The sequence below is a fragment of the Apodemus sylvaticus genome, chromosome 12 (genome assembly GCF_947179515.1).
Source record: "Apodemus sylvaticus chromosome 12, mApoSyl1.1, whole genome shotgun sequence".
Taxonomy (NCBI): domain Eukaryota; kingdom Metazoa; phylum Chordata; class Mammalia; order Rodentia; family Muridae; genus Apodemus; species Apodemus sylvaticus.
The window spans coordinates 74,462,416-74,471,417 of NC_067483.1; the positions used below are offsets into that span (position 1 = coordinate 74,462,416).

Genomic DNA, 9,002 nt, shown 5'->3' on the forward strand with positions numbered 1-9,002 from the left:
CAGTTACGTTTAGAGTAGAATTGCTATAAGAGAAATGATTTTTTATTCTGTTTTGCTTTCTGAGTCTCATGTATCTGAAGCTGGCCTCAAACTCACTATGTAACCAAAAGTGGCCTTGAACTTCTGATCTTCCTGCCTTCACTTCCTGCAAGCTGAGTTTACCCAGAGATTCCAGTATGGGAAGTAAGTACTCTACAACCCGACTTATGTTCACAGCCCTCAAATCATCATGTTTAATAGAGAGAGCACCATTTTGGCAAAAGATAAATGAAATATTTACTGCAGACACATAAACTCAATGTATTCAATAAATATATACCAAGCCCCTACTAAATGTCACGGGCTGTTCTAGGTAGTAGAAGCAAAAGGAAAACATAGCATTCAATGTTTCTGTCTGAATAGTCAGTTCAATAAAAGGGAGTGAAATAAGTAAAGACACAGGCATCGAGGCAGTCCCAAGAGCTGTGATCCATAGAGACAGTTCAGTAGCTTAAGGCACTTTCTGCCAAGCCTGATGACCTGAGTTCAAATCCCCAAGACCCACGGGTTGTCCTCTGATATCCCCATGAATTCAGTAACATGCCCACTCAACAAGCAAGTGTAATGCACTTAGAAATAAGAATTTTAAATAGGGAAGTTCACAATCAGTAACTGCTTAAAGCAGGCAATAGTTTAGACAGGCACTCAGTTTTGAGAGTTACAGAGCCAAAGCGTTCCAGCAGAAGAAATAAGAACAAATGGTTTCAGACATGAGCAAATTGATAAGTTCAAGCTCGCAGGCTGTGAGTTAGTGTGCCTGCAGTGACGTGAACGGAGCGTGTAAGGCAAAGTCTGTCCCATTGAGCTATATTAGGAAAGCAGGATATTAAATGGAATGAGATGTGAGCAGAAGCCTGTGATCTACTTCACATTTTTAGAATTTCAGCCTGGCTAATGTGCAGAAAAGATTCATGGTGGGGAAGAAGCTATTTCAGTAGCCAGAGTCTTAGTCTGGATTCTTTACAAAGCATGGGAACAAAGATCCAAGCAAAGTTAATGTCCTAAGGAAATAGAGACACCTTGGCCAAAACATGGAGAAGTGATTCAGAAATATTATTATTATTATTTATATTATTAACCCAGCTACAAGGGAAGTGTCTGGAGTTTAAAATACACCTTGAGCTAGTTCCTGCCAGAAGGAGCTGGGATGTTCACACACCCACTTGCAAAGTCCTTGGTTGAGCTTCTGCTGGGAAATAGTGGGTATTAATTCTTCAGTGCTTACAACCTGCACTAAGTGGACAGAGTGGATTTTTAAGATTGGAAGAGAGCATCCTCTAAGTCTAAGGCACAAGCATGAGCCCTGGAAAGTTGGATGAGAAGAACCTGGGGAATATGAGTGGACACTGCAGTGCCTGCTATTTCTTGTCAGGTATAAGAGAAGCCTGAAGGGGTCATAATAGCCAGGGTGAGACATGGGTAGATTTGGGGTCAGGCTGATAAACCTTTAGGATGTACTCAGAGTGATGAAAGAGAGAGAAATTAAGGATGTTTCTAAGCCCAGACCTTGATCTGCTGGAAAGATAGTAGGCTGATGTTATGAAAAGAGAAATAAAGGAGGGAAAATCACTCCTGCGGATGCATTAGTAGTTTTGTCAATCTGACAATATAAAGGATGGGGCTGTTTTGTTTAGCCTTCGGTGTCAAAGGTTTGGGTCCATGGTAGGAGGGATCCATGTTTCTGGACCTACTGTGCGGTAGTCCTTCATAGAGAACGATGAGATGGGAGAGGGCTGGTCAGTTCCTGGCAGTCAGGAAGCAGAGCAGTGCATAAAGAAGGCTTCCTTCTTCTTCCTGTCACTCTCACAGCCCGTTGGATAATGCCACCCATGCTTGGGCTGGGTCTTCCCCTCCACAACTACATTTCTCAATCAATTTGATGATCAAGCTTAGTCACAAGATGAGACAAGGAATCTGAAACTTTCGTTAAGATTCCTATTAAGACTCAAAATGGTACACCATTGGATTTAAGTGTTGAACTCATATATTATGTTGGATGAATAAATTCTAAGACTCAAGGAGTGTAGCTATCACTATTATTCTATTGCCCACTTAAAAACTTAAAATAGATTCATGTTATAGGTTTTTACTATAGTAAGATAAAATTCAAAAAAAAATAAAAGTTGAAATCATAGACAATGTTCCTGGTTCTTAGCATGCAACCCCTGCTTGCTAAGAATAATGTGGGTTATGCCTGATGTGTGAGCTGGCTTCTTTAGACTATTTCATCTAAATTAATTATTATACTACGTTCAAAGTTTTGCAAACCAACTATGAGTTAAAAATAGGCTAACAGCAGAAATCTTAGACCTGACATTTTCTGAGAATCTATGAAATGGACTAAGCTGCCACAAAAATTTTCTCTTTTGAACCTCTAATAAACCTTTCAGTAATGACTCAGATTTATTACTTCCACCTTCAACCAAACTGATCTACCATCATTACACTGCAAAGGAGATTAGATCAGTCCAGTTCCAGCCTCACGTCCATGTTCATTCCCTTACAGCACATGGCCTGACTCAGTGGCTGAAGGCTGGTCTTGCACTCCAGCTTGAGAGGTAGATCCTAAAGGGTTTAGACTTCACTTTCTACTATTTATGAGAGACACTCCACCTAAGGAAATTAGAAAGGACGGTAGCCCCATGAACATTTCTCGGGCTGTGTCTAAAAGGTAGTATCATCCCCAAATTGCCAACCTGAGGAAATACCATCTGGTATGTTTCTCTTGGAAGCATGTCAGACCTTTTATGAATGTGGTTATTTTCTTTATGACAATGATGATTTTGATATATGTCAAAGTGCATCAAACAATATACTTTGCGTAAACTTGGTTGTATATTGTGCCTTAAAAATATCTTAATAAAACAATAGAAAAGATAAATAAAGCAAAACAAAAAAAATCAATTGCCATGCTGTTTTGAATAATGTGGTTTTGCAGTATGTTTTGAATTTATGTAATAGAATATCTCGTGCTTTATTCCTTTTTATTGGGATTTTGTTGACTATTTGCTTTGTGCTGGCTAGTCTTATGTCAACTTGACATACAAGCTAGAGTTATCTGAACAGAGGGGACTTCAATTGAGAAAATTCCTCCATAAGATTCAACTGTAAGGCATTTTCTTAACGACTGATGGGGGAATTCCAGCCCATTGCAGATGATGTCACTCTTGAGCTGGTGGTCCTGAATGCTATAAGAAGCAGGAGCAGGCCAGTAAGCAGCACCTGTCCATAGCCTCTGCATCAGCACCTGTATCCAAGATCCTGCCATTTTTAAGTTCCCATCCTGACTTTCTTCAGGGGTGAACAATAATGTGGAAGTATAAGCCAAATAAACCCTTTCTTCTCCAGCTTTTTTTGTCACAGTGCTTCATAACAGCAATAGCAACCCCAAGTAAGACATATTTCCATACAGGTTTTAGCATTATTCATCTATTTTGTGAATTATTTCACTGGTATTTTTGATATTGTGTCTAAATATCACTTTGAGTAACATGAACATTTTAACAATACTGATTCTTCCAACTCATAAAAATGAGATATCTTTCCATTCTTTCAGATTCTTTCAAGGTTTTGTGACTATAGACCTCTTTCACATTTTGGTTAAAGGGTTTTTTGTATTCTATATTTGTGTACTTATTATAAAATGGGATTGTTTCCTTAATTTCTGATAATTCTCTATTTGTATATAGAACTGATGTTGATTATACTAATATTAAGAATATATAATATAAGTGAGGTAACCCAGACTCAAAAGATGAATCATGGTATGCACTCACTAATAAGTGGATATTAACCTAGAAACCTGGATTACCCAAAACATAATCTACACATCAAATGAGGTACAAGAAGAAAGGAAGAATGGCCCCTTGTTCTGGAAAGACTCAATGAAGCAGTATTCAGCAAAACCAGAACGGGGAAGTGGGAAGGGGTGGGTGGGAGGACAGAGGGAGAGAAGGGGGCTTATGGGACTTTTTGGGAGTGGGGGGGGGGCTAGGAAAGGGGAAATCATTTGAAATGTAAATTAAAAATATACTGAATACAAAAATTAAAAAAAAAAGAATATATAATATATAAGAACCTTCAGAAATTAAATAACATAAAATAAAGCTAAATCATCCAGTGCTAAATAAAACAACATAACTAGGCTGGTAGCCTCAGTACTTAGAAAGCTGAATCAGAAAGATTTCCAAGAGCTCAGAGTGAGTTCCAGGCTGTCAGGAGGTACAGAGTAAGACCTTATATTCAAAAGAAAAAATGGAGCTGGGCAGTGGTGGTGCACACCTGTAATCCCAGCACTCTGGGAGGCAGAAGCAGGCGGATTTCTGAGTTCGAGGCCAGCCTGGTCTACAGAGTGAGTTCCAGGACAGCCAGGGCTATACAGAGAAACCCTGTCTCGAAAAAAAAACAAATCCAAAAAACCAAAAAAAAAAATGGAGAATAAATCAAAATAGATATTTCTGAGAAGAACACATACAAATAGCTGACACACTTAAGAAAAAAATACCAATGATAAGAAAAATGCAAATGAAAACCACAGTGAAATATTACTCCACTCCAATTACAATGAGTATATCAAAAAGACAGATGATAATTAGTGTCGGTAAGGAGGTAAAGAACAGAAAGCCCTGGCATATTGTCAGGAAGAATGAAGACCAGGATGGCCACCAGCAGAAGGAACAACATGGAGATTCTTCCAGAAAAGTAGAAATCAGACTAGTATCTAACTCGAGGACTCCACTACTAGGTAAGTACACAAAGGAGACTCATTTAGCACATTGAAGACCCATGTTCACTGTGACAGTATCTGCCTTAGTCCAGAAACCAAATCAACCCACATGGCCATCGACTACAGATGGATGAAGAAAATGAGATTGTATGTACTGGAGAATATCATTCAGCCCAGAAACTTGATGGAATCTTGTCATTTGCATTGAGGGAACTACAGGTGCTAGACATACAAGCTCACACAGACAAAAATCACATAATCACACACACACACACACACACACGTGTGAATATCAATCTAAGAATTGATATCATAAAAGCTAGTGGTAGAAGAGTGCTTACTAATGGCTGAGGAGAATAAAAGGAAGGGATGGATGAAGAAAGATTGGTCAGTGCATACTAAGTTAGGGTGAGATAGGAGAAATAAGCTTTGGTGTCACACTGCAAACTAGGATGACTGCAGATCAAGATAGCGTATTGAACATTCCAAAAAAGCTACAAGAATATTGAACATCTTTATCATAAAGAAATAGGCACACTTACCCAGATTTGAGCAATACACAATATATACATGTGATAAAATACCACTTGACTCACATGAGGTGGCACATACCACTAGTGAGACAGAGACAGGCAGATCTCCATGTCTTCAAGGCCAGCTTGCTGTATATTGTGAGCTCCAGGCCAGCCAGGGCTACATAGTAAGAACCCAACCCATCTCAAAAGAAAAAGATTATCACATGATCTCTCATAAACAGATACAATGTCTGTGTTGATTAGAGGCATAGCATGTGTGAGAAGATACTTGGATATACATGTTTTACTCTTCACAAAACTGTACTTTAAGATTTTAACACCAACTGATATTTTTGCCTGAATCAATCATTACTGTAATGACTTCAACAATAATTATCCTAAGTTTATTTTCATTATATCATGCCAACTGAACCTGGAAGCCAGGCTGGATCAATAAGATTGTGTGGTACCTTTTGTACCTATCTCTGACATCTGAAATCCATTCATTATCTTTTGCCATTTCTTTAGCCTGCTGTTTCAGAAGAGGGACTGCGAGGGATGTACGGCCTAGACGATAATTTCAAACATTTAGAATTAGTCTGTGTCTGCCCTGTTCTAGCTCTAAAAACATGCAAGAGTGAAGTCGGGGCTGTTGTATGCCCTTCCAGTTCTTCAGCTCTGAGCTCATTAACCTTGATCCTGGTCTTATTGCAAATACTCAAGAGATCTCTTTTTAGTTTGGAAAAAAAAAATCTTTGGGTTTTTTTTTTCATTTATTTCATGAGCATTTTGCATGTGTGTATATCTATATAACAGGGTATCAGACCCCCCCCCCCAGGACTGAGTTACAAATGTCTATGAGTCACCATGAAAGCGTCTGGGACTTCTGGATAAGCAGTCAGTGCTCTCAACTGTTGAGCCATCTCTCTGACCTAAGCTTTGACTTTTAAACTGAATTTAGACTTCTGGGTAAGAAACCCCCAATTTCTTTACAAGGTTGCCTTCTGAAATCAGCTCCAAGGCAAGGTTGTTCTCAAATGCCTTGGTGAGAGTGTGTGGTTGGTTAATTTATGTCAACTTCACACCAACTACAATCACCTGGAAAGAGAGAACCTCACTTGAGGAATTGTTACATCAGGTTGGCCTGTGGGTATATCTTTGTGCCACTTTGTTGATTCGTGGTTAATGTGCAAGGGCCCAGACCATTCTCTGATGGGCCACTTCTGAGAAAGTAGTCCTGGATTGTATAAGAAAGCAAGCCATAGAGAGGAAGACAATAAGCCATATTCTCCTGTCTCTGCCTCAATTCCTGCCTTGAGTTCCTGCCCTGTTCATAGCAGCTTTATTCATAATAGCCAGAAACTGGAAGCAATCTGGGTATCCTTCAACTGAAGAATGGATAAAGAAAATGTAGCACATTTATACAATGGCGTATTACTTAGCTGTTAAAAGCAATGTTATCAAGAAATTTGCAGGCAAATAGATGGAACTAGAAAAAAAAATCATCCTGAGTGAAGTAACCCAGTAAGAATATAGCAGATTCTATAGAAAGACCTAGAAAGCCAAACATGGTATATATTCACTTATAAGTGAATATTAGCTGTAAAGCAAAGAATAAACATGCTATGATCCACAGAGCCAGAAAGGCTAAGAAACAAGGAAGACTCAAGGTGGGGGTGCTGGTTCTCCCTGGAAAGGGGAAATAGAATAGATACTGCAAGTGAACTGGGGGGGGGGGTAGGTGTGAATGGAATAGGAAGGATCAGGTGGAGGGAGGATGAAGGGAGAGAGTACTGGGAGAAACAACTAGAATTTAGCGGGGAGCGGGGAGGGGAAGGGTGCAATTTGGAGATAAAGTAAAAACCTAGTGTAATGGAAACTCCCAGAAATGTATTAGGATGACCCTGGGAAGGACTCCTGGTAATAGGGGATGCAGAACCTGAACTGGCCATCTCCTGTAACCAAGCATGGCTTTCAGAGGAGAGACTGGAACACCAACCCAGCCACAAAACCTTCAACCTGCAATATGCCCTGCCTATAAGATGTGTTGGAGTAAAGGTGACACAGGAACTGTGGGTGTGACTAACCAATGACTGGGCCAGCTTGAGACCCATGCCAAGAGAGGGAGCCCACCCCTGACACTGCCTGGGGGACCAGAAACTAGAGACCAGATGATCTAGAGACCAAGAATAGGACCAAACACTGGCAAAGCAACAACAACAAAAAATGTCAATGAAATGATACCTAATAGTATTCTGCTATGCTCATAGATTGGTACTTAACCCAAAGGCTTCAGCCATCAACTGATGGAAACACATGCAGAGACCCACTTCCAAACATTAGGCAGAGCTCAGGAAATCCCAGAAGAGGAAGGACTGTAGGAGCCAGTGGGATCAAGAACACCACAAGAAAACACAGAATCACTCCTCCAGCAGAGCAAGGTGCCCAAAGGAAAGAAGACCAAGAGGAAGAAGGTGGCCCTAGCCCCTGCTATTGTAAACAAACAGGAGACCACAGAGGTAGTCAATCCTTTGTTTGAGAAAATACCCAAGAACTTCGGCAGTGGGCAGGACATTCAACCCAAAAGAGATCTCATTCGCTTTGTCAAATAGCCCCGCTACATCAGGCTGCAGCAGTAAAGAGCCATCCTCTGTAAGCGGCTCAAAGTACCTCCTGCCATTAACCAGTTCACCCAGGCCCTGGGCTGGCAAACAGCTACCCAGCTGCTTGAGCTTGCCCACAGGTACAGGCCAGAGACAAAGCAGGAGAAGAAGCAAAGGCTACTGGCCCTTGCTGAGAAGAAAGCCACGGGCAAAGGGGACGTCCCAACTAAGAGACCACCTGTCCTCTGAGCAGGAGTCAACACAGTCACCACCGTGGTGGAGAACAAGAAGGCTCAGCTGGTGGTGATTGACCATGATGTAGACACCATCAAGCTGGTGGTTTTCCTGCCTGCCCTGTGTGGAAAGATGGGGGTCCCCAACTCCATCACCAAGGGGAAGGTCAGGCTGGGGTGCCTGCTTCACAGGAAGACGTGCATCACTGTTGCCTTCACCAGGTTAACTTGGAAGACAAGGTGCTCAGGCTACCCTGGTGGAAGCTGTTAGGACAAATTATGACAGATATGATGAGATCCACCGCTACTGGGGACGCAACGTCCTGGATCCTACGTCTGTGGCTTGCATTGCCAAGCTGGAAAAGGCAAAGGCTGAAGAACTCGCCACTAACCTGGGTTAAAGGTTCACTGGTAGTTTTTCTGTACATAAACATAAAAATTACAAAATTTAAAAAGACAACACACAGAATCAATAAACCTGGACTCACAGGTGCTCATTGAGACTGAACTACCAAACAGGAAGCCTGCATTGGTCTAATCCCAGCCTTCTGCAGATATGTTATAGTCATGTAACTTGGTATTTTTGTGGGACCCATAACAGAGGAAATGAGGCTGTTTCTGACAAATGTCCCTGCTTTCAGGACCCTTCTCCTCCTACCAGGCAGCCTTGTTCAACATTAATATGTGGGGAGGTGACTAGTCTTACTACAACTTGATATGCCATGTTTGGTTGTCCTCATTAGGAGGCCTGCCCTTTTTGAAGGGAAATGAAGAAAGAGTAGACAGGGACGGAGGAAGTGAGGGGAAGGAACCAAGAGGAGAGGAAGGAGGGGGAACTGTGGTCAGAATGTAATAAATGAGAGAATAAATTCATTAAAAAAAAGTA

At 41.1% G+C, this 9,002-nt stretch overlaps 1 pseudogene; it reads left to right on the forward strand.

Annotated features, from left to right (window-relative positions):
- The first annotated feature begins 3,169 nt into the window (after positions 1–3,169).
- On the forward strand, positions 3,170–8,517 carry LOC127697071 (60S ribosomal protein L7a-like; annotated as a pseudogene).
- Positions 8,518–9,002: the final 485 nt, after the last annotated feature.